This window comes from Temnothorax nylanderi, unplaced genomic scaffold (genome assembly GCF_030848795.1).
Source record: "Temnothorax nylanderi isolate EJ_2023f unplaced genomic scaffold, tnyl_v1.0 TNYL_tig0012_pilon, whole genome shotgun sequence".
Lineage (NCBI taxonomy): Eukaryota > Metazoa > Arthropoda > Insecta > Hymenoptera > Formicidae > Temnothorax > Temnothorax nylanderi.
In genome coordinates, this window is record NW_027249074.1 from 89,363 (window position 1) to 114,760 (window position 25,398).

Here is a 25,398-nt window from a genome sequence, read left to right on the forward strand (position 1 = left end):
TATATTTGTCACGCGGATTTTGACGATGCTCTGCATTGTTAACGTACGTTTATTTAATATTGCACGCGCTCAAAATTAAAGCCGAATTAAACGGAAGACGTTCTCGCCGACTAATACCAATAATAAGTACAATGACAAATATAAAAAATCAATTACTAGTTATATTACATACATTACGTAACATTAAAAATGTATAATTTCACTGTGCCTCTACAACGTAAAATTGTATTTTGTAGAACCGAACTTTTCACATTTACGAGATATGCATTTCTATGCTAAGAAAGGAAGTACAGCTTCTTTAATGTACTTGTGATAAATTAAATGACTTTGTTGACAACGAGGATATCATTAAATGTGAAGTAACGGACAGAAGAAATAAATTATTAATAATATTATATATGTATATTTACGTTACGTAAAAGGTATACGTATACATGAAAAATGTATGACATCGCCATACGCAACGTGGAATATCGGATTTTGCACGGAATCGGTTTTTTCACATTCACGCGGGATACACATTTCTGCGCGACGGGAGGAAGATTAGCTTCTTTTAATGTGCTTATGGTATAAAATAACTTTGACGATAACGAGGATATCGTTAAATCTCCGTAGGAAAAGTGAAGCCGCTTGTTTATTCATTCGTGAAAACGTAATCCTATTAAAACTCACGCTGTTTACACTGCCAGCTTATAGCGGAAAAAGTATTCATCATTCGCGTAATATTCGCGAGAGAAACTTCTAAGAAATAAATGGCTTTCGGGACTTAATGAACCCCGGGACGAAAAGTTTTCCAGCAACAAAACTGCTGATTACGTTTCGGATTGCTCCGTCGTTACCTTGGCCCTTCGTTATGTCGCTTGATTAAATCGATAAACCGATAGACTTGTGTATTATTAAATTGCGCCGCGCACGGCCATTTGTATTACTATCGAATTAGAACGCGTGGAATTATGTGCATTCGTGAATTCCCAGAGGAGGGCCGCGTTACTCCGGAAAATCGATCATCCTACAGTTTACCGGCTTTCAGCTCCGCGAGAAATTTTCCATTCTTGTAGCACTACTTACTTGTACTTTTTTAAATTAATTATCTTTTGCAGTACAATTTTAATCGGTGAATATAAAATTATTACTGCTTTAATGTCACGTGTAACAATAATTTATTAGAAGAAAACTGAAATCAAAGTGTCAAAATAATGATAAAGGCAGCGTTCGAGAGAGTACTTTATGTGTGAGGGACTATACATTTTATCCTCTGACAGATCCTGCGCTTCCTCTACGCGTAATCTCTTTGCACGTGAAAAGGGAAAAAGTTTGAAAGGGTCGGGTCAAAAGTAGCCGGAACCTGGAACGAGAGAGAAATAACATAGAAGAGACAGAGAAAGAGAGAGAGGAAAGGATCCTCGGCATTTACGAATGCGCATCTAGGCTGCTTTAATATCCTCAGGAAACGGATTACTCGTTTCCGGGCGAACTCGCGGCGCGCGAAATTACGACTGTTGAAATAGCAATTAGCGATTCGTTATTCGTCGATATGGAGGGTATAATTACGTTGTTCCGCCGACAATCTCGCAACGACAGGGAAGACCGCGAGGGAGACGCCGAGCGAGCGAGCGAGAGGGAGATAGAAATACGGTCAGATTTCGTATGGATACGATAATAATTGGCACACTCGCGTGTAATAGGATTGGCGTGTAACGGTGGCGGCTTCGGCCCGGCATACGGTATCAGGAATTTACGTATTTGGTCCCCTTAATGGCCGGCGCACACTTATGCGGTCAGGTATAACGCCGCGCGACTAATGATAATCGTGCTTAGGATACGTGCGCTACGCATTGACAAGCGACCTGCGCGATCACCCTGTTAACTATGATCGGAGCAGGTGGTTCCTACGTCGAGCAAAATTCATCGCATATATATAATTTTATTCAATACGTGAAGTACCTTTTTTCCCTCCCTCCGAGTTACTCTCTTTCTCGTTACTCTTTTCTGCGCGCTCATAAAAGAAATATCGTTCACGTATATTTTACATTCTGTCGGTGTGTCTCGAATATCGCGTGAAAAAAAATTCCCCGACGTCCAGAGATATCTGTAACGTACTACATTATTTTTGGGGCGGAAAGAGAGTATTCGTTACAAAGAATCGTGCGCTCGACGCACGGCCGTTGTTTCATCGATGCGATTAACGAGCCATTTTCACTTTGCGAACGAATACTCTCCGTGCATTTTAATTCATTTTTCAGCCAAAAATTATACGTTTTATCTCTATAATTTATTTCGTTGAGGAACTATTGGGTCGTAAACGTAAGCCTTCGAGGATACAAAGGCGGCCGGGAGAACAGAGACGAATAGCAAAACGAGACGAATTCTATGCATCTCGAGATGCATAGACTCATTTCGCAGAACAAATCGAAGCGTAAAGTCAAATGAGTTATCACCTAAGAGCGTAAAACCCAATGACGTTTGAGCTTTGAAGGTGACAAAGAAATATAAAAAATTCTAGAATATATTATAAGTAATTTGTAAAATTTAAGTTTTTAGATGAAGAAAGCTCCCCGTTTATTAATTTACAAAATCGACATTTTTAGAAGTAAGAAAATTACTTACTCCAAAATAGATATTTTATTTAGACGCTTCTAATATTCTTTCGCGCCACGAGGCGTATAAGTTATTATTGATACCGCGGCACCGGAAGTCTAAGGCATCATTGCCAAGGCGATGCGCTACCGCGATTTTATCTAAATATTTAATTCTCTCATTTACGGCTTAGAGAAACATTTTCGCTCTTGCCTTTTCCCATGTTGATTCGACACAGCGCCAGTGCAGCGCAGCGTAGGACGGCAAGGGCCGCCGCAATTGCAGCGACGAATCTGCCGTTTCGTAAATTGGTCGGCGCAAAAAGAAATAGAAGGGGTCGGGGATAGCGGAAAAGAGAGTGGCACAAGGTTGCAGAACGTGACCGGATTGTGGCAAAATGCCGTCGGCGAGCGTCAGCGGTTTTTCGATCTTTCTTTTCCTTCCCTTTCCTTCTGTTCTCTCCCTTTTCTTTTTATTTATTTTTTGTTTAAAAGCCTCCCGGATGTTTCTCCCCGATAATCGAGTAACGCGACTTATTAATCTCGGGAGCGCGCGAATACAAGCGAAATCGGCGTCCATTGCTGGTTTATCGCCAAGTCGCGGAGCAAAAAGCGTAATAAATGTGAATCACGATCGCACGGAGCGAAGAGCGAAGTTTTTTTTCCTCAGGACGTCGCTAACGCGGCACTTTATCCGTCCCATCGACGGACCCGAATGAATTAATGAAGGGGCGGGTAGAACAAATCTCACACGGTCGACCCGAGATTTAGTTTCCGTCGCCGTCGCCGAACGTTTTTTTCGGAAGTTTGGATATTGAATGGAGAGAGAGAGAGAGAGAGAGAGAGAGAGAGGAGAGAGAGAGAGATCGCTTCGATACGCCAGCGTAAAACGGAAACGCGTATGAAACCGGCGCGGAAAAACAAACTGGAAAAAAAAGAGAAATTTTGCGCAATAAAAAAATATGTTGCGTAAAAAATATGTCGCAAACGCAGGTGACGGGAGATATATATATATAGATAGACAAGCATCGGCGGTAAGTGCAAGAAAGTTCACTCGCGCAATCGCAGAAGTATGGAAAGTGTGACAGTATGAGAAATGGTCTCGGCAGCCGCATCGTTTTGCAGTCTACATTAAGCGCGACGCCATAACCGCATCGGGAAAAACGTATACATATACATACGTATATTGCATTGCGGACGTTGCAAACATATTAATTTAATCGGCCCGCGTTTTGATATTTTTCCAGTTAATCCGGTTTTTCTTCGCGCGTGATGTTTTTACGAAGCGACCATAAGCGCCGATGCGCGAGAGGCCGGGGCGTTGAAATTGCAGTTGTGTTTTACCGGTCGAAACCGGGGCGCGACGATAAATAAAAGCTGCATTTGCTAAATATAAACTTCATGCCGGGCCATTATCTTCCTTCCAGCGTCAGAAATTCCGAGATAAACATCGCGACGGCGGGCGCGCCCGTATACATCCAACGTGAATATTACAGGGACACGTTGTCCCTCGGACTTTGCGGAAACGTTCACGGGGGGGGGGGGGGGCGGCGAATTCGGGGCACGCGACCCCGTTGCGCGACGAGAGGCTGCAAAATTTACACAGACCGGCGCTCGCGCGAATTTGAATAAGGAATGGCCCGTGAATTATTGGCTACTCTCGGATATCGGCTTTCCTCGCCTCTCGGCGCCGGCGGCGCGAGAGAATCCCGAGAGGCTCGAGGACTCCGGATCCCTGGCCTAATTACGCCTCGAACACGCCGTTTTATTTTATCCCCGTTCCCTCGGGAGCGAACGGGCTCCGGAGAGACCCTCATTAATACAGCTCGCGAGCTTTCTTACAAACTTTCCGCTCGACGGACGTGTAAACGGCGTGAAAGCGACGAGAGGGTGGCTGGCGGCACTCCATCCTTCCGCGCCGCGCGCGAACGCTCCTCTCGAACGAGATGGAAATGAAATTGCCTGTTGTGTCCCGAATCGTTTTCGCATCGCCTCCGCATTAAGAGCGCGGTCGGAACGCTCTTTCATTCATTCGGTTGCGTGCTGCAATTCTCCGTCCGACGTTCCGCACCCGAGCGGCAAATTAAAAACGATGAGATATACTGATAATTTATTAAGAAAACAAGGCGCGTCTCTTTCCAAGAGGAAATTTCCTGGGGACGCGATATCGTATGCGTTAAAATATCCTTTATTTTTCGCTGTCGTTCTTCTAAATGAAGCGTTAATAGCGTGACACGATTGCGAATTCAGCGTTGATAAAATTGCGCGAAATACAGATATTTAAAAAAAAAACAACACTACGAGGGCGATTCTCAATCGGGATTTAATCTTAACGGTCACTCACCGCATTTTGCGCGTGACGGGCCGATATCTTGTCTCAATCGGATAGCTTCCATTACTTTTATTACCCAGCCGGCAGCGTTTAACTTTCGTCCTCGACTTTATTTTCCCTTCTGACGGGTGGATTTACGCTACCTCGAGCCCTCGAGCCTTTTCGTCCGGTGTTCCCGTTCCCGATATCGTAATTGAATGAAACATCGCCCCGCTAAAACACGCGATAAAATTGCAGCGACCGTGCTTAGCCGCGGGGATGGGAAATCGAGCGAGATGACGACGACGACGACGACGACGACGACGACGACGACGACGACGACGAACCCGGTTGGATCGCGCTCTCTTTCATTCGGTTGCGCTTCAAGCTAGAAAACACATCGTGCACGCACAACTTCTTTATCGCGAGTAGAACTATGGCTCGTCGAACTTGACGCTATTTACAGAACGCGCTGTGCAAACTCCACACTCAATTATTACGCGGATTGCCTTTTTCACATTTCACGGTTATTTTTTTCATTATTCGCGATATTACACTGGCCTCTGGGCAAATTAAATAAATACCATACCTACATAAAATCAATTTCATTTGTTTGCCGTAGATTGAATTACTCATTGCGATATTGCGTAACGAAAATCTGTCGGCATGCGAACGTATAAGGTCGCGCGTACTACAATGCCAATGCGCGGCGTACGTGCAATGCCCGTACGTGTGTGCTCGACAAATGTTTACCGGCGGATTTCGATCTGACGTTAATTCACTTAATATACCCGACCGAGCGCTGGTAAACGATATCTTCCAGTAACGCGGACCGCTCCGGCAAGAAGCGATCCAACTGACGACGATGTCAACGCTCGTCCTCGATCATCGCTCCCTTTTTCATCGTCGTAACCAGCCAGCCAGCCAGTCAGCCAGCCAGCTCATCGCGGCGCATCGATTCCTCGCTTTATTCTTTTACGCGCGCGTCCGCGCGGCTTAACGTGTCACTTGCTCGATACCCAATATAAGACAACGCCAGCAGCCGCGCTCGCTGTGCCGTGGAAAATGTGGCGGATGAATTTTACCTCCGTTCAACATCAACAATATTGATTAAGTACACAGCGCATCACGGCGGCCGCCGCGCCGCAATCATCCCGCCCGCCCACCGCACCGTTTCCCCCGTTATTGCGATAACCGTATATACGGCCACTTCGCAGCGATGTCAGTGGACTTATAACAAGCGCGACAAACCTCCCGTATTCTTTTTTCTCCTCTTTTTTTTTTACCGCGTAACGCGCCGGATCGAATTACCCGACTTGGGTGGAATATCTCCGTCATTGGAACGATTTTTCACGAAGGATCAGATATCATCGCAATGATTCTCTCTCCCTCCCCCTTATCTCCCGTCTCTCTCTTTCTCTCTTTTTCTCTCTCTTTCTCGCTCGCTGTGCCCTCCGATATATCAGCCAAGACTGATAAACGCATCGAGTTTATTATAACAGAGCAGAAACTCTTTCTCTCTCTCTCTCTCTCTCTTTCTCTCTCTCTCTCTCTCTCTCTCTCTCTCTCTCTCTCTCTCTCTCTCTCTCTCTCTCTCTCTCTCTCTCTCTCTCTCTCTCTCTCTCTCTCTCTCTCTCTCTCTCTCTCTCGATAGATAGATAGATAGAAACGGAGAGAGAAATTTTTTTCTGGCTGAATATATTTTCAGATTCCGCAGCTTATTTTAGACCGTTGCGAAATGTTATTTCGGTATACAGTTATTCCTCTGCAGAATAAACGGACCACGTTTTTGTAACATCGTTCTCTTCATTGATTTAATTACCGCGACTTCGTTCCGCCGGTTAAAACGGCGGATTAACGACCACGTGTATAGGCTCGTAATATGTATATGAAATAACGACACGCGCGCGAGCGCATAACGTAATGTGAAATTAAACATTTTATAGCGACAAATATTCGCGAGTCCTCTCGATTTGACGCGCAACGCGAATAAACCGTAATGTCAGATACATCGGACTCAATCGGATCTTTTCGACGTATTAATCGGATTAACTGGCGAGCATAAATACGGCAAAATCGACCCATTACCCCGTTGTGCCCCCTGCTGTGTAGATATATAAATATGTAATGATTATAAAGTGCCCGTAAATAAAATCGCGATTTTCGAAAGTGCGCTCGTCGTACAATTCTAAAAGGAAAAAAAGAAAGAATACTCCCTTGCGACGCCGCGACGGTAATAATTGCGAGGGAAGTATACAGGCAGAGAGAGAGAGAGAAAGAGAGACGAATGTTTCAGTCTACTCTTTATAATTGCGCATCTAGACTTATCGCTAAATATAAATGCCAAGCTGGATAGTTACTCCCGCCGAATGTGTGTCAAGTGCGCGACGTCCGCGTCGTCCGATACGGGCCGCGTCTCGCAGCGGATAGCTGCAGCAACGGCGGAAAATACACGCTCCCGCGATTTTCTCATTGGATTAAGTTTCCCCCGGCACAAAATCGGCGAAAGAAGATTCCAGGCGATTCCTCGCATTCCCCCGTGAAAAAAGGATGAGCGCGACCGCGGGAAGCTTTATAAATCTGAACGTCCGCAAATGGGAGCACTTATTTCTATTTTAATCGCCCTCCTTTTATTCCTCCTCTACTGCCTCCCTGCCTCCCTGTTTTCCTCCCTATATATACCTTCCTCCCAGCTTCCTTGCTATCTTGCGATAAACCGCCGTCTTCACAGCAAGCAAGTGCTCCTTTCCATCCTCGGCGAGCGAGCGAGCGAGCTCACGTCGCTCTCGGACAAGTGTCCATTTACTCCGAAAGGGCCGAAGCGCACAAGCGCGCGGCGGTAGTAAATCTCTCTCCGTCTTACCCTCTGTCTCTCGTCTCATCTCCTCTCCGCGTGGGGTATCTTCCTTTCATCTGTCCGACAGCCGAGGGTGACCGACAAGCGAGAATTTCGCGGAGAACGGGCGAAAGGAAATTACGTTCGCGGTGTCAGCTCTTAGGGCGTGTTTCCTTAAGACTCTCCTTCTTGCGCGCGCGATCGATATTACGCGTGCGTTAGTATACCCATTGTAGGATATTACATCGACGGCGACGTTATACGAAAATACAAAAATATTTCCGTTACAGTTCTGCAAGCTCTTATTGTATATGCTTATGATATACTTTTATCACCGAACCGTAATATTAGCAAACGAAAGACGATATTCTAATAGAGTTTTTAAAGGAAAATTTTTACGTAAATAAAAAAAGAGAAAAAAAAGAAAATTATAACAAATTAATATATATTCACAGATTATGAAAATATAGAGACCGCTAGTAATATATTATTTCATAATTATATAGGGAGTGGATTAACAATTTCCTCGACTTCTTCCTTCCGCTTCTCTTTTACGAATCAATCTGTCGTATTTACAGACGAGAGAAAATGTCGAAATAAAAGGAGCGAAGAAAATCTCCTCGTTTCGTTTAATCGACGCTTGTTACGAAATAGTTCAAGTTTATCGGGCTGAATTTTTCCGGCTAAGGAAGCACACGCCTTTGCGCGAGCGAACGTTCCGCAGTCTCGACCGATTTCGAGTTACGGCGATGCGCTCGAAGGAAATCGGATCCCGGCGGCGACGGCGACGGCGACGGCAATGGCGATGGCGATGGCGATTGTCGCATTACCTTATTCTAAATAAGGATTCAACCACGCGCGTCCCGACGCGTCTCGAACACGGGAACGCTATCGCGCGAGATTGCATTCGTCGCGCCCGCCGTGCCGTTACGAAAGGAAACGTACCTGCGAAAAGAACGCGAGGACACGATTTCTCCTCCGACGAACGATCGTTTTGCGTCGCGACGAACGAGGCGACGCGACTCGATCTTCCGCAAATTTGCGTCGCGTCGCAGCAATAATCGAGATACGATACGCAGCGACGAGGAGTCGTCGATGTTTCGTTAATGTCAGGAAATTTTTCGATGTATTCCACACGTATAAAAATAAATTCAATCGTTAGCTAGATTTAAAAAAAAAATGATTTAAAAACCGTTTAGAATGTACGGTATGCATCGTGGTTATCGTTTCGTAATAAATCGATACCGCTTTGTGCCGACGCACCGCGGATATCTCCGCCTTCTCCGCGGAGATGCATAGAGATTGCTTAGTATTATTATTGAAACCGCAGTCTGCATTGATTATATTGGCAAAAGCGCGCGGCGCGGGCTTTGTGCAACGCCACAACTTGGGCGAATCGATCGACGCGCGCTTTTTTGGATAAGGAACGCCTCGAAATCGCCGAAGGTAAACTTCGTCAACGACGAAGGAAGGCAATCCTGGAAGCGTATTTATCAAACAGAATGTAAAATTCTGCAAGAATAACCGGGATCGAAGCCATGAAAGAGCGGACGGGGAGGCGACCGGCGATGTTGCATGAAACTTGAAAGGGAGATAGAGCGCTTATCGGATCCCCCACATATATGCATAGATATATGTACGCATCATGTATGTATATATATGAAATGCGAAAAGGCGCGTAAACCAGCACGACAACTCGATCGTCGGCGGACCGGCGCGCGGATTCCGCCGACGCGATAAGACCGCGCAATCTCGACGTTATGATCCGCGGATAAATCGACGAGCGTGTTCGACAATCCGAATCGTTCCCGCGAGGAGACCGCGCGGAAAAAAAGGGGGGCGCGCGGGAGGGCGGATCGTTAAAATTGCCATTTCGCCCGTGCGTTTCGCCATAGATTGGTTTTTCTGGATACAGTGAAAGGCGGGTAGAGAGACCGCGCTCGAATTTTCCGAGCACGCTCGGGTATATAGGCTTTTGCAGGAGCAGTTCAGCTCTTTAACGCTCGTTTCCGCGGAGTTTTAGTTTAATCCTTTGGGGACTGTGTTCTCCAAAATGTAGTTTCATGAAACTCTCTTTTCTCAAAGTTCGTCTGTTCCGGGCAGTCCGATAACCGCGCGCGGATAAGAACTTTGGAAAAATACTTCCGGACCGCCTGGACTCCAAAAAGCAATCTCATAGATATACGCGCGGGGATATACCCCCCTTATTTATATATATATAAAGATACTTCGAAAAAATTAAATTCCACTTTCGAAGATTATATATATTCAAGAAATTAGGACGCGGAATAAAGTTTACGTTGTATCGCCTGGTCGAAAATCGATCAAACGTTCAAGCGGAGAATAATTAGCAACACGAGATTGGACGGAGTGACGTCAATGGTGCCTACAATCTCGGCAGATTACACAAAGGAAGCCCGCGGCGGAATGATATCGCGCGGAGCCATGGCCCATGGCACGTATACGGTGTTAATGATATTACGAGAAAATTGAGGGGGCGCTCCCGATTCAATCCCGAGGGAGTCCTCGAAGAAGTCTCCGGATCTATCGAAGGAAAGCGCGCGGACTTCATCGATCGCTTCGCGCTTCAACGGCGCACCGTCGAAGATCTCTCGCCGTTGTGATTTCTCGAGACTCTCGGTCCGGCACCGATCCCACCGATCGCAGAGACCGTCTCATCACGAATTCATTGATCGCGACGAAGTAGCGGCGCGCGGTAGGACGGTGAGGGAAGGGGGAGGGGGACGTAAGAGAGATAAGATCTCCTTTATATCCCCGGAGGTGCGAGCACAAAAGCGCGGTGGGAACTAAATTCGCCGGCTAACCAACGACGATTGCTTGCGCGCCCGACAATCGTCTCTCGGGCCGGGACGAAGATAAAATTGATCGACTCCGTTCCGTCCGCGCGCCGCGCGGGGAGTGGAGCGCGAACGGTAAAACGGGAAGTTAAAGACTGCGATCGGCTGGCGGATCCCAGATTGCCTTTCGTGACCATTCAGATACCGCGCGACTTCTCGCGTTATTCCCGCGAGATGATCGAGGAGCGCGAATTCGAATTCCGCGCGAGACGGCGGGCGATATTGCGCGGAATTGAACAATATTGAACTTCGAAGAGATCCGAACCTCTGAGGCTTTTATTTTGTCTTACAGATTTATGAAAATAATGTCGCAGAGAGAATAACAGAAATATAGCAAATAAAATGGTCGAACGTTGATGCGATTCCGTTGTTCGGCATTGTAGTCCAGCATGGTATTCTAGAATTCGTGCTTTTACGCGGTCGCTAGGGGAAAAGAGTCGACGTTCGGGATCGTGGAAGAGAGACCCGGTTTTTTTTTTCGAGTGCCCTTTCGATTGAGGCGTCTCGTCGTGTATTCATTGATCGTGGTGAAGTGCCGGGCGAGGATCATCCGCGTCCCGTCGGACGTCCCCACGCCGCCGTTTCTGGGACCCGAGAGCGGGCACGAGAGCTGCAGATTGTGGGTGCACCCACAAACAATGGACGTTCCGGCACGGTGCCACCGACCGGGCCAAGAAAGAGATGGAATATTTATTAGATTGGGGAAAGAGAAGCTCGTATAAGAGACAAGAAAAGAATAAAATCTGGGGTTAAGATTTCGGAGTCGTCCTTCCGAAGACCGAGAATCGATTCCGCGCGCGGAGGGGGTTGGGGTTCCGACGGTAATCGAGAAATGTCGGATTACGTCGGATCTGTTTTTTTTTTCTTGCCAATGCCATGCGACTTCCGATCGCTTCCTCACGGGCGGTATAGGATAATTTGTATTCGCGAACTTGGCATGAATTATTAAAGAGCCCAAAGCGGTAAACCATTGCCCTTCGCAAATTGAACGTAGAAAATGTAGACTCCGGGCTCGCTCCGCAAGCCCGGCTTTATCCCGGGCCGGCGCGATTGTATACGTGTTTTCCCGGCTGCCGCCGCCCCCCCCCCCCCCCGATGGATCTGATAGATACCGAGATAAGCCGCGTCAGATTTCCGGATCGGCGAGTAATCGAACCGATAGAAAAGCGGGGGCAGAAGCGGCTTTGGCATTCCGAGAACAACGTGCCTCGTGACTTCGCGAGATTGCTAAAACGCGGTAATGGCACTTTTCCACCCCCCTGGCGTATGTGCGCGAATATACATATCTCCCCATCGGGATCGCGGGAACGCATCGAGGGTACTTCTCCGAACGGAATATTTAGCCGGGAACGCGAAACTTCACGATGATAACTCGCGCGTAGAAGGAAGCGGGGACCTCTCTCTAAAGGAATAGACGCGGAGCGCAGGGGGAGGAGGATTATCGAATAGAAAGTAGTAAGAGAGGTGAAGGCGAGTTCGATACCCCGGCGTACATTGAATACGTGCAAGTAGGTATGTTTACCTATGTGTGCACCAGTATATATATATATATATATATATATATATATATATATAATACATACATTTGAGCAGCAGCGATTGTAAAGCTCGCCGGTATCCCGAGTAAAATCTCGTGTCCAAAATTTTTTTTTCTACGCGTCTTTTTAGTCTAGAAAAATTTATACTTATCGCGGAAAATTAGATAAATAGAAATCAGGAACGATCCTTCTTACATAAATCTATGCAGTAGGGGAGACCGGGGCTAGACCGTTAGTTTTTTTTCGGTGCCGATTTTTAACAACAAAATAAATAATTGTAGTTAAATGTGGTATACCACTGTAAAGAGTGAACCTTTAGCTACAAAATTTATACAGGAAATTTTTATCTACGTCGCTTTGTTTAACCGGTATAGAGCAAAAACGACAACGGTGCAAAAATTGAAATCTCAAAAATGCCGGGGTTTAACCGTTACACTGCATTTTCAATACATATACGTACATCTAATCCTGAAAAATGATAGAATACATCTTAATAATTGTTTTTTAAGAGAAAAATATAAAAATTTATTTAAAATTTTTATGCAAAACGTTATTAAAAAATAGTTACGAGGGTTCCTCTTTCCGCAGAAGTCACTCGCCCGACTTGTTTCACTCCTCGACGTCCGATGACTCTATTCGGTGTCTGAATGGTTGTAATTCCCGTCTCATCCATATTCCATATGCAGTGAGCCTGGAAATGCCCGGAAATGCCTTGGAAATGCACCCGGACTGCTTACTAACGGATTAACCCCAAACTTAAGTTTCAGGTTTGATCGCCCACGAAATATTAGACATCAACGATAATGAAAAAACTACACTGGATTCGTGTTCAGCATGCATTACTCTTTATAATCACGTACCTCGAGATTTGGAGAGCAAATATTATAGCAGATATTACAAAATTTCCACGCGCAGAAAATGTAACTTTCACCTTCCGAAAACACGTTTGCCCTCGTAAAAATCATAACACGGCAGGTAACCTGCCGAAACTCCGTTGGTCACATGGGTACCATAAGCAGCGTTTACAATGTTAATAGCGAGTTCGCACAATATACAGGTTCCGAGATATTTGATTTGGCGGATTTACCCCGTTAGCGGTCTAGCCCCGGTCTCCCCTATCTATTCATTCAAAAAAATCTCTGATGTATAAATAAAAAAAATTAAATAGGGTTGAGCAGAAAAATCTATGCTTGTTCGAATGGAAATCAAGTCAACGCGATCCTTTTTACATAAATTTTATGCGGTATCTATTTGTTCGAAAGAAATCTTTGACGTATAAATTAAAGAAAAAAGATTAAATAGAATTGAGCAGAAAAATTTCATGTATCTGGTATGTGATTTATTGCAAGCGGGCGACACACGATTTGTCTCGTCTCTTTATTTTTCGATACCTCGACCGGCCATCCGTTACGATCGCCCCTAAAGCCGGTGCGCAGTATTCACGTCAGCGTGTGTATATATGTACGCGAGCGTGTACATAATCGAGCTGTAATACCTGTACGTACGGAATATAAATACGGGACGGGGCGCGGAAAAGCGATCCCGAAGAAGGAAGGTAACATTGTGGCGGGTGCGTGCGTATGCATATGCATTCTTTCTTCTTACAAGCCGGCCAGGACGGCGGGAACGGGCTCAAAAACGGGTTCCACACGTGAATAATTTATACGGCGTGTCCTACGAGACGGCAAAATAGGATTGGAGAGGGGTTGGGAGGCGTTAAATATGTATTACGTTGGAATTGAATAACGCGAGAATAATTCATATCGGTCGGAATGAAAGTGCGAGGGTGGAGGGCCCTCGCGTTACGTATCGGATGAGAACGAAGGGAGGGGGAAGAGGTGGGAAAAATCCCAGCTCGATCAGCTTTCTTGACGAGCCGCGATTAGATGTAATCTACACGCGATAACGCACGGCGAATCACCGCGCTTTATACCAACCCTCTACGCGCGCGAAATCATTTCGCGCCCCAGAAATATTTGATACGCGTCTGCGGATGATGGAAAACCAGCTTTCCATCTTCCAATGGAATATAAAATACCGTGCGTTAAACGCTAAATATTTTTTAACCGGCATTTCGACGCAATGCACGCGCCGCGCCCGAAAACTCGCGAAGAGATCAACCGGGGGGGGGGGGGGGGGGAGGGGTGGAAAACCAGGGCACCAAGTGATTGACCTTTCACGGCTGTTTTCGAAAACAATGAAAAAAATTCGCTTCCGCGATTTTAGTCAATCTGTCTTGCTAAATATTCAATATTTACCCTGAAAACACTTCCCTCGCGACCGGCAATCGCCAACGATCGCAAATATTGTCGCGCATTCACCGGGTACAGGTATTTCGGCCAGAAAAACCGGTGTTTCTGTGTCCCAGAATTCTCACGATCAATCTTACGTTTTCTCTCTCTCTCTCTCTCTCTCTCTCTGTTTCTTCCTCCGATCCTCCCCCCGACCTTTGTTTTCCTGTCTCCCTGACTCGCCAGCGAGTTCCTCCTTTAAAAGCTTCCTCGTCTTTTCTCATTCTCGCGCGCGCGGGGCCAAGGTACGAAAGCTCGAAAAGTTCGCGACTGGACAATGAATGTCGGTCGGCGAAACGACGAGCGAGAAAGTAAAAAAGGAATAAATAGCGGGACAGATGTGCCGGGGAAAGCTCGGGGGGCTTAAGGTGGTCAGGCAAGCGGGAGGAAAATAAAGAGTAAAGCTCCAAGGAGCCCCGCTCCTCCGATCCCACTTCGCCCCGCGTCGCCCCGTCGACGACGATGATTCTTTCCGAGGGTCTCGCAACTTTTCCGTCGCTCCGTCAAACGAGCCAATGTTTACCATCCTCAACGCCGAAGGGGGCGACAATGAATGCCGGGGAGTTTCGGAGCATTAGCATCCGTTTACACGCCAGACATCGGGCTGTCACGTTGGCTGCGATCGACACTTCATCCACGATCTCTTTTTTGTTTCACCGACTCTCCATCGCTATGGAAACCCAAAGCTGCGAAGAAAGTCCAGTTAAGATCCACAAAATTGCGAAAACAACGGCGAGAAAGGGAGAGAAAACCGTCCAGTAACAATTCAACTCGCGTGTATCGCGTTTTATCACGCTCTTATCTTACTCGCCGATGTTTTTCTTCTGCAGAGCTATCACACAAATTGCAGGTAACATTAATAGACGCCGTTAACGAAGATCACGAAGATAAGTCGCGGTGTACCTTGCCCCGCTTTAAACCATGCTCGAAAGGCTCGAAGAACGTTCCCGTTTCGGATAAACTCGTTCTCGCGGCGATAATAAACGAGCTTAATTAATGGGAAGGGTGAATAATCTGGAGTTAACCAATCTAACTTGACAAACCTACTTCAACCCGCACCTATGTGCCCTAAAGGAAGAGCTCCCCTTCCCTCCCCCCGCGTGTCGGGGGTAGATCCATTTATACGGCGTTTAAACTCCGCCGATGACATTTGCCAAACGGGAGATGGCGAATCTTCCGGATTCGCCTCGGCGCGTCGCGTCGGCTTACCGGGACACGAGATTTCTTTTTAGCGTGACGGAGTTAATTCCTTCCGCGCCCGCTCGCCGCACTTCTGTTTCTCTCCCTTAAAGCCTGTCTTTTCACTCGGAAGGTCGTAAAACGCGTCCACGCGCGCGTGCGCGCGCGCCGGATGGTGAGCAGCGCGATTTTAATGAGATTCATTTCGTTCCGCCAGCGTCAAAGCTGGCCGCAGTAACTTCTCTCCGCGTGCGGCGAGACGTTACTTTCGAAAAAGTGCCGGGCCTCTCTTCCGGAAGTTCCTGCCTGCCGCGGCGATGGTGCCCCGCGTCTCAGCCTCTCTCTCTCTCTCTCTCTCTCTCTCTCTCTCTCTCTCTCTCTCTCTCTCTCTCTCTCTCTCTCTCTCTCTCTCTCTCTCTCGCTGTCGCAATTATGCGCCTCGAGCGGGGGAAAATAGGCGCGCGGACGAGAGGTTTTCTGACGTAACCCGTCTACATTAAAGCGGCGAGATGAGGGGATTACGCGAGAGCTCCTGAGAGGAAAGGCTCTTTCGCGGACTGTTGCCCAAAATCGATTACGATTACGAGATGAGGGAATCGCGTTTTCGGTAGATATATTACGCTTCGCGCGGGGAAGCACATGAAAGAAATATACAAATAATAACGTGCAAATGATTAATTAACAGAAAAATCGATCTTTGCGCGGTCCGTTTCCTTTTTTTCATTTTCTCTCGTCCCCGAGCGAAGCAGGAACGACCGTTCGCATAGTTTGCACGAGTTATTTCATCTCGAATCGCGAGGTACCTCGTCGAATATTTTTCGAGAGTTCGACGCTGAGTAACGGACTTACGGGTAGGACAGGAGAAATGTTGGCGATAAAATGCTATTGCGCGCGACACAAAAGCTCGTTGGCTACGTCTTCTCGTATCCGATTCATTAATATCTTCGTGGTTTCGTCGCGTAAATGTACTCCTTGTAACGCGGGATTATTTGCGGGGTAAAACAATGCCACGGTGCACCGTGCATTCTTTTTATCCGTCGCGAGACAATGGCGCATTGTTCGCGGCGGAGAAAGCTTCCCTCCCCGTCTCCCCCTCTTCCCCCCCCCCCGTGATTGATTGATCGCGGGATCATCGATCGTGCATACGGGCGACGCACACACATCTCGCCGTTGCACTCCGTGGTTTTTCCGTGTACAGCAATGATCCGTAACTAAATGCAAATGCGTGTGGACTGCAGTAAATGCAAATGCAAAGAGACGTCGTCGCCGTCGTCGTCGTCATCCCAACTTTAAGTCCGCCTAATGCATTCGAGTGCGACGAAAGCAACCCAAGTTCGACGAACTCCGGGCGACGTGTAAGCTGCCGCCTCTATGCAAAATTGCGACAACATCGTTTGACTTCATTATTGCCGGCCCGATTTAACGATAACGGCGCGCGCGCGCGCGCTCGGCTCGATCTCGCTCGCTGGGACAACAGATGGAACGGTAGCGGAGGCGTCGCGTCGAACGGAAACCGAAACGGTCAACGGCAACGCGTCGCGATATACCGTGCGGTAATGTAATGTAATATATAATAATACAAACACAATGTCCGAACGCGCGCGCGCGGCGCGAGTAATAATGCAAGCTCGCATTGTTGAGCTCCGAAAGTCTAAATAAACATTCACTATTGTACAAAGGTTCTTTTGTTCTCGAACGCTTCCATTATACTGTTCCGCAGGTAAGGGGGAGAGACACGCTGAAATATGAATGATAATTGGCAACGCCTCGCGAGAGAGCGTGAGCGTAGAGGCTGCCAATGTGTCCCGCGCGCATAATACGATATAATAACGCATTAAAGACGTTACTGTTATAAACGTCAAGTGGGAATAATTACCGGCGCGGCATAAGCGACGACGTGTATATCGGGTGCACGCGCGGAATTGATGAGGTCTGAATCGATCCGCGCGCGCGCGTGTTTCTAAATCAAATCAGGCTTCCGTCAAAGACAATTCGATAAATTTCCTCCTCCTCTCCCCCCCCCCTCCCTCCGACTGAAGTACTCCTCTGCGAGGCAATTATGCAAACCGCGTTCATTAACGAATGCAAAGTACACCGGAGAGAGATTTCGCGGGGCGGAAATCCCGTGTACAAGCTGGATCGACACATTACTCTCGCTCGCAGGTAATTTATCTACGTTTACAGGCATGCAAATATATGCGGCACGCATACCTAACCCGGGACTCGAATCGCGCGCGCGGCTCCGTTTATGGAGAGAGCAGCCCCCGACCTATCTGACAGCGTAATATCTAATTCCCGGTTAAAGCTCCTGCGAATCCATCATAATAATCATGAACGGAATAAATGACTTTAGCCGCGTGAATTAAACGACTGCAGTTTATATCGTGTCAGACATCCCAGCCGGAGCTACATGACGTGTTTCTATTATCTATTTCATATATACGTAAAATTAAGAGTAAGTATTACGGTTAAGGTATCCTCATTTTCTCTTAATCTTTATCCGTCTCTCTTTCGAATATTTCAGACATCAATTTTTTTATATCAGTTTGTCTATATATGTTTATTTATATGTGTATCAATTATATGTATTGGTGGTCGCGATAAAGACGTCGTGCGACTTTTCCGGCAACGCGAAACTTCTAATATGGCTCGCGCTATGTTTAGTAAAGCTCCCGTAAGCTCTGGATGACGGTTACGTAAATTCAGAGGTAGGAGCGCGGCGGCCGACATGCATAATATTACATATATGCACAGTGTTAAAGTTTCGTAGGTTGAAATAATAAGAGCTGACTCTCGAACTTGGTTGTGAAACATCGAGCGGAGTTTAGACGGAGTACCTTTATGTTTAATTGGCTGACTGTGGGGGTTAATTTCATCCCGTAAACTCCAGTTAGACCAATCGGTTGTTAAATGAACAAATATTCGCGTTAACTTTGATCGTAGTTGTTAACACAATGATCCAATTTATTTGTAGCGTATAGATTTTTTGAAATGGGACTTTACGTTGTCGTGAGAAAAGAAAATAAAGAAAATGTTTTCTAACCGCAAGTTTATTATAATGAGTGAATTATGATGATAAACTGTCATAAATCGAATGATTATCTCAGCGCTGAATTACGCTGAGATGAGCAAGAGCGAACGGAACGAAATTGATTTATACTTCTAAGATCCGCGGAATAGCGTATAAAAGTAAACATCGAGGTTGAATTAAATAAACGATACAACGTTGAATGTAAACAGCAAGATAAAATGTAAATTTAATGCGCGCGTGTCTGTGTGTTCGTAAGCGCGCGCTGAATCTTTTATCAAAGAAATTTTTTTTAAAAATTGCTAATCGGATATTCTGTATGCAGTTTAAAAGCGCCAAGAGAGAGAGAGGGAAAGAGAGAGAAAGAGAAGCGTAACAAATTTCCGTAAAAATTTTTGTACGCTTTTACCCCGTGCGTTGTTTATTTTACCGACTTTTCACAATAAAAATCCTTCGATACCGTCCCATGCTCGCAACAAAGGCACGTAAATATAGATATAAACGCGACGAAAGTTTCGAAAAGGACGAGTAAGATCCGGAGAAACGTCGCCGTGCACTCGCGCATCCCTCTCTGTCCCTTCCCTTGGCTTTCGCCCGGCGGGCGGAGAGGAACAAACAACGGGCACATCGGTAAATGCAAATACGGAGCGAGAGTCTGGAGACGTCGGGCGTGTGTCCCTTCGGCTGAGAGACCCCCGGGGGGTTAATGCATTCGAGTGCAGCAGCGCGCGCGCGCGCGCGCGCGCGCACACAGCGGTGTTGTTTGCCGGCGTGTATGCTTGTATGCAAATGCGCGGTGAAGGGGACATCGCGCTACATCGCGCGCGGGGACCACCCGTAATGTCGATCTCTCGATTGTCGACGTTTCGACGGTGCGTTATGTAAATAAACCGGCCCGGTTGACGTAACTCCCGCAAGCGTCGGCCGCGGCGGCGACGATTCCCGCGCTTCGCCGCCTCGCCTCTCTTCGACCAATTTGGCGGACGCGAAAATAATTCCGCGCGGGACGCGGAATAACAAGCGCGCGAGCGAGGTTGCGAAACCACAATTTTCGCGATATATTTCCATATTTCTCTCCCCTCCCTTCCTCCCCCCGCTCTATTTCTTCTCGCCTTCCTTTCTTCTCTTGTTCTCCGATTACGTAGGTACTTCTCGACGATAACGTCGCGAGACTCGCGACGCGACGTGCATTCGCGAAGAGCTATTTACGCGTTTGCGCGGAGTATTAGATTTGCCTGCGAATGAAATGCCTGATTGTTTTGAAGGCTCGAGTCGCGGGGAAAACGTCGAGCGCGCGGAACGTCAAGTCTCCGGAGACGCCGAGGAGATTGCCTCTGGTGAGGAGGAAGGCGTTATCGATACGGTGCGTAAGAGACAATGCGCGCGCGGATCCTTATCGCCGGCTCGAGTGCCATAGTTGCATAGTTGTGAGTCTCGCAGATGTAACACGTTGCATACACTTAACATAAATGGAGACTCGGGGATCAGGCAGCCCCCGCGTTCGGCTGCTTAAATGCGTGGCGATAGCGCGCAGGGCCTGCGTTCGATAAAGTTTAAAGCTGAACTACTGATGTCGGTAGACGCGAGGTGTAATAACGTAAATTACAATGGGGTGCAACATTCAACTGGTACGTCGAACCGAATCGCGAGGTAAAGTAACCTTAAGGTACAGATAAATGATATTTATTCCGTTTCTCCATATATTCCATTTCTTTACTACACGGATGTATCTTGTACAAGAAATACTAGATCTTGTGGAGATTGTGGAGGGAACTGAAAAAACCGGAGAGCTTTGCCGGACAAGGGTTAAGTACCGTCCCGTGCCTTGAAAATCGTCGGATCGAGTCGTGGCACTTTAATGCGCCATGACAAACAGCTCGGCGTCGGGAAGGGATGCGGCGACGGATCAGGTTTGAGCCCTGCGAAAATCACCGGCGATCCCGGTAAGATCGCCGCGTCGCGCGCGACGGGACGGCGCGGCGGCGCGGGCGGTTCGAGGAACGGAGGGGTGCAATTTGCAATCAGACGTCGAAGTCGCGCAGGACGAAAACAAGGAAGTGCGCCCCTCGCGCCCGATTGGCTCGCAGCCAAGTGACGGATCGCCGCGGTCTTGTCCGGCGGGGTGGCGTTTTGTCACTCCCTGCGACCCTTCGCAAACGCGAAGCGAGCGAGCCCACCCCTTCGGTGAGCTTAACACTCACCTTCTCTCGGCTCTCCGGGGCCACACCGAGGGTTTCCCTCGACAAGCAAGCCCGGCCTCTCCCGGATTCCCTTGCCTTCCCTTCCCTTCCACCGCGCGCGCGACCTCAAACCCGTCTTTTTCGGTCGGTGATAAATCAATGCGGAGCACTATTTGCGAAAGCGCGCCCCAGCCGCCCGCCGTTGGCTTGCCTTCTCCTAAACGACCGCGGTAAATGCTGCTTTTTCGCGCACGTCCTATAACTCACAATTTCGCTTTCGAGACTGTTGGCCGGAATCTCCCCGTCCTGCGTGCACGCAGCTCGCCCGGAGGTTTGTTTGCTCGCTCATCTACGAAATAGACGATCTGCAAACTGAGGGGGCACAAGTACTCGGCTTTCACGTCGCAGTCTGGATTTTCAAACGACAAAATTGTGTGTGCACTGCATTAAGATCTTTACTACGTTCGAAACCTCTTCGTACAATAATTTATTCTATATCGCGCACACTGGATCTTCTCTTGATTTCGCGAAGGATATGTATCTCGTGTAATTGTGGAAGCATAGGATCTCTCTGATACTGGGACCGATAATTTATTCCGGCCGAGCAAGAGAAAGAGTTCGACCAGACCAATATCTCGGAGGTATATGCGTTTAACAAGCGAGCATTCGGGCATAAATAAGACACGGCGTGTTAATTTCGTAAATAAGTAAGTCGACTGGCTTTCGAGGCCACGGGACGAAGGTTCAAGACGCACGCGTTTTCGGCGCGTAAACGTTTTACGCACGTTGTCTTAACGCGCGCGGAAAAACGAGGCGCGACGAGGAGCCGTATGTATATTTTAGCCGAGAGAAGGATAGCTTTAGGACTCATAACGGCGTATTTTCGTGCATCGTAACTTCGCTGCGAGTGCACTTTGCACACAAGGAACATAAACTCGAATTGAGTTTGCCAATGCCAAACTCCCCTAAAAACACACCGCGTACCACCGCGTGCGAGCGAGCGAGCGAGCGCACCGCGCCGCGCACCGCGCACGTCTCGCGGAAGTTCGCGTGGCTTTCACGGGACTTATATAATATAACGGCATTTTGTGGTAAACACCGGCGGTTAGAGTATTACACCGCGGGAAGTTGCAGTCGCGACGAAGTGCCTCGCTTTCGAGCGCACCGAGAAATAGCGTAGCGTCTCATCCGAGGCCGCGCGCGCGCGCGCGCGATGTCCTTTTTACTACTGGCGGAATAAAAAGTGTCGCAAAAGTGTCGCTGTTAACGCGATTTGTCGATAAATCGCCGCAAGAGAGTGCACCCTCCGGCGCGTTTTCCAATTTGATTCACCTCTAGGAGAATCTATGAAATATCGTAATTGATCGACATCACGCGGAGAGAGAAACGGCTGACGGTTTGTCACCGCACGTGATTTTCGACATGGGGGGGGGGGGGGTGCAGGGGCCCCGAAATTAATGACGCGCGAATGTAAATGAATGCGGAAATGTGCGCAAGAGTAACGCTTGTACGTTCAAAGCGCGCAATTAGTAACAAACGTGGCTATTTGGCGCGCGGGGGGTTTCATCAGGACGGATTGTAAACGGGACATCGGAATTCACCGTCTCGAATAATTCGATTCGGCGATCGCGCCGAATTTGCCGAAAACCGTGTGTTTCACAATCTGTATTTTAACGCCGAACGAACAAACGCGTGTTTCCCCCCACCCCACTCCCCCCCGCGCGCGTTTCCCGTGTGTATATATGTATGCAAATAGTGAAAAAAATCATTGTTGCTGACTAATATGTTTCAACATGTACGATGAATATGCGAGGGCGCAACGCATACAAAGCGCGGAGGCTATGTTTTATTCATTATCGCCGAAACGTGCTTTCGTGTTTTTGGCGGAAATAAATCCTCATATTTTCAAAGTCGCCTCCCGCCGATGAGACGTCGAAAGATCTCTCGCAATTTAACAGCGCGGGATACGCGACCGGGGATGCACGATAACTATTTAAAGTACCTAGCCTTCCGAATGCCGCGACAACGATGTAATATTTCATCGCTTCGGAGCTGTTTACTTAAACGTTTTAAAGGGAGGTTTTCATTACGACATTCCCCTCAAGGAATCTTCCGCGACGCTACATTGCGTAACACCGCGCGCGCACGCTCGAGTAATTATATATATATATATATATATATATATATATATATATATATATCAAAGACGGGAGGAGGCGGCGGCAGCGGCGAGTGACATCGCGGCACAATTGGTGATTAATATTATCAACAAATAATTGATTTCAAAGCAGCTCGATATTTCCATTTTGCGCATGTCATTATGTAGATAGGACAGAAGCGTCCCGCGCGTAATTAGCCGGGGAATATATCCGCAACGAAATTATTTTAATATCATTTCCTCTCCCCGGGATATGCCGGTCGTGTTTAATAACGCACGTATATTTAATGCGGGCGTACCGGTAATACACGATATGAATTGCAACGCGCGGATAAAAAGCCGCGCCGCGAGCTTTTTCAACTTTTCAGCAAAGCGCGGACATACGGAATACGATTTCCTCGATTTTAAATATACATCCCGAATAGAGATCGCGCGCACGCGTGCAATGAATGAGTCGCGGCGAATCCGACGGACTTTCGCCTTCGACCGTCATTATGACTATTATGAGCGTCGTAAGAGCCCCCCCGGCTGTACCGTTTAGCATTTAATTTGGCGAACACTTGACCGACGTGTACACTCGGAGTTTCGGACGGATACTCGCATTTAGCGCTAAATTCCGGTCCCGGGCTCGCAGTCAACGAAGTTTCGCGAATTTTCGCGACGGAAGGAGGAGGGGGACGCAGGTACATACTCTCCAGCTTAAGCGGACTAAATTACTCGGTTCTTGCGCGGCACCCGCCACCGCCGCGCACGGCACAATCAATATCGATCCGCGTGTTTTTCGAGTGACTCGTTAACGCAAGTCGTCCTCTCGAAAACTTTCCCGTCTTTCCCCATCACATACACGTGTATATATGTATGTGCGCGCGTACATACTTCCCGGATAAGTTATAATATCCGCGGGAAGGAGAGCTGGCTCTCGAGACGACGACGGAGACGAGATTTCGCGAGTACCACCCTGGGTACAACTTTAAATCGTCCCTACCAGAATTTCCTGCACGACCACATGGCCCGATGGACAGAGAAGTCCATTCTCAGAAGCTCTTCTCCATCTCGTCACTTCGCCGGGCATCTCGCGATCGGATCGGATTTCCTTAGCGCCATCGGTAAATTTGCTTTTCCTACTAGCGACTCTATACAATACAGCGGGAGAAAAAAAAAAGAGAAAGAGCTAAGAGATAAATTCTTCAGAATTACTCGACCCGAATTCCATCGTATGCGGGGGTCGTACTCGAGTCGGGAACGGTTTCTTTTTTCCCATCGTCTTCCTCTTCTCTTCCTTTCGCAGGATCCTCCGTTAAGAGAGCGAAGGGGGCGCGGCGCGGCGCTAAAAACCCTCTCGTTTCGCCCTCGTATTTAATTAAACGGATCGGACGAGTTAATTACGATACCGGCGACCCTAACTGCTAATATTTACGCCAGGCGAGGCTACCCGAACGATTGTTATCGTTGGTCGCCCGCGTCCCCCTTGAGTAGAGCGTATCGTACGCGGTGCGCCGCCCTTCATCGATTTTTTTCCCCCCCTCGCGACAAGATACTGATCCCGGGAGAAATGTAACGCGGTAGTAAACGTAATAGAAATATCAGGAAATTGTGTAGCCAGGTGGAAAAGTGACACGGGTAATAACCGATCGGCGTGGAAAACGATATTGTTGTACATTTAGGTCGCGGCCGAAAAAGAAAGGGAGAAATTACTTCTAGGACAATAAATAAGTAGAATACGAGCGCAGGACTGGATCTTGATTGCCTAATAATATTTCTTTGCGTGAACTTATGCGCAATTTATGTATTGCACTTTTCTAATATATGCTAATGTACTAGCGTAATTAAATTGATTATCAATTTTATTGACGCCGGTACTGTTCTAGCTTTAGTCGAGATTACGTTTCAAATCCGAGAATAACGGCGCGTGGTTTGCCAGGGCGATGTGAATTGTACATAAATTCACGCGAAAAATATTATATTAGGCAACAAAGATCCTGTCCTGACCGCTTAGCGGCTTTTCCTTAATTTACTCGTAGGACGTTCCATATTCTCCTCGGCATCGTCTCCACCGAAAATTTCCCATATCGAATCCCGTATTCGCATCCCGCTCTCCAAGTATTTCGAACACGTTGCACGCGTTTCGCGGATCCGCTAATTCACTCGTAACAACCTCCCATTATACCCGTTTCCAGGCTGATTATCCATCTGTGCAGCAACCGAACATTATACCGCCGCTATCTGCGACCGTTGCATTCCGGCGCGTCGTTACGCGGAGCGTAACGACCGGGGGGGCCGGGCCGGGGATGAAAGAAAGGATGAAAGGACCAGAAAAAAAAATCCGTCCGGCACCGCCTGATGAATACGGGATAAGCACGCGGACATCGTTTCTTCTCTCGATACTCGACATCAGGTACCTGGACCGGAAGGCGTCACCTGCCGCGGTATAAAGAGAGAGGGA

The 25,398-nt window shown here is 47.7% G+C and overlaps 1 protein-coding gene and 1 long non-coding RNA gene across 4 annotated transcripts in view; one reads left to right on the top strand and one right to left on the bottom strand.

Annotated features, from left to right (window-relative positions):
- Positions 1-25,398, top strand: part of Nlg-5 (neuroligin 5) — a 108,617-nt gene that overhangs the window by 37,590 nt on the left and 45,629 nt on the right. The gene's annotated exons all lie outside the window — the stretch shown is intronic.
- LOC139767760 (uncharacterized) lies at positions 12,335-13,317 on the bottom strand. Of its 2 annotated transcripts, XR_011717219.1 has the most exons (3): positions 12,980-13,254; positions 12,688-12,855; positions 12,335-12,587 (listed from the first exon to the last, which is right to left on the bottom strand). It is a non-coding gene; the product is annotated as an uncharacterized lncRNA (long non-coding RNA). The 2 variants fall into 2 exon arrangements; XR_011717218.1 differs by lacking the exon at positions 12,335-12,587 and having other exon boundaries at positions 12,708-12,855; positions 12,980-13,317.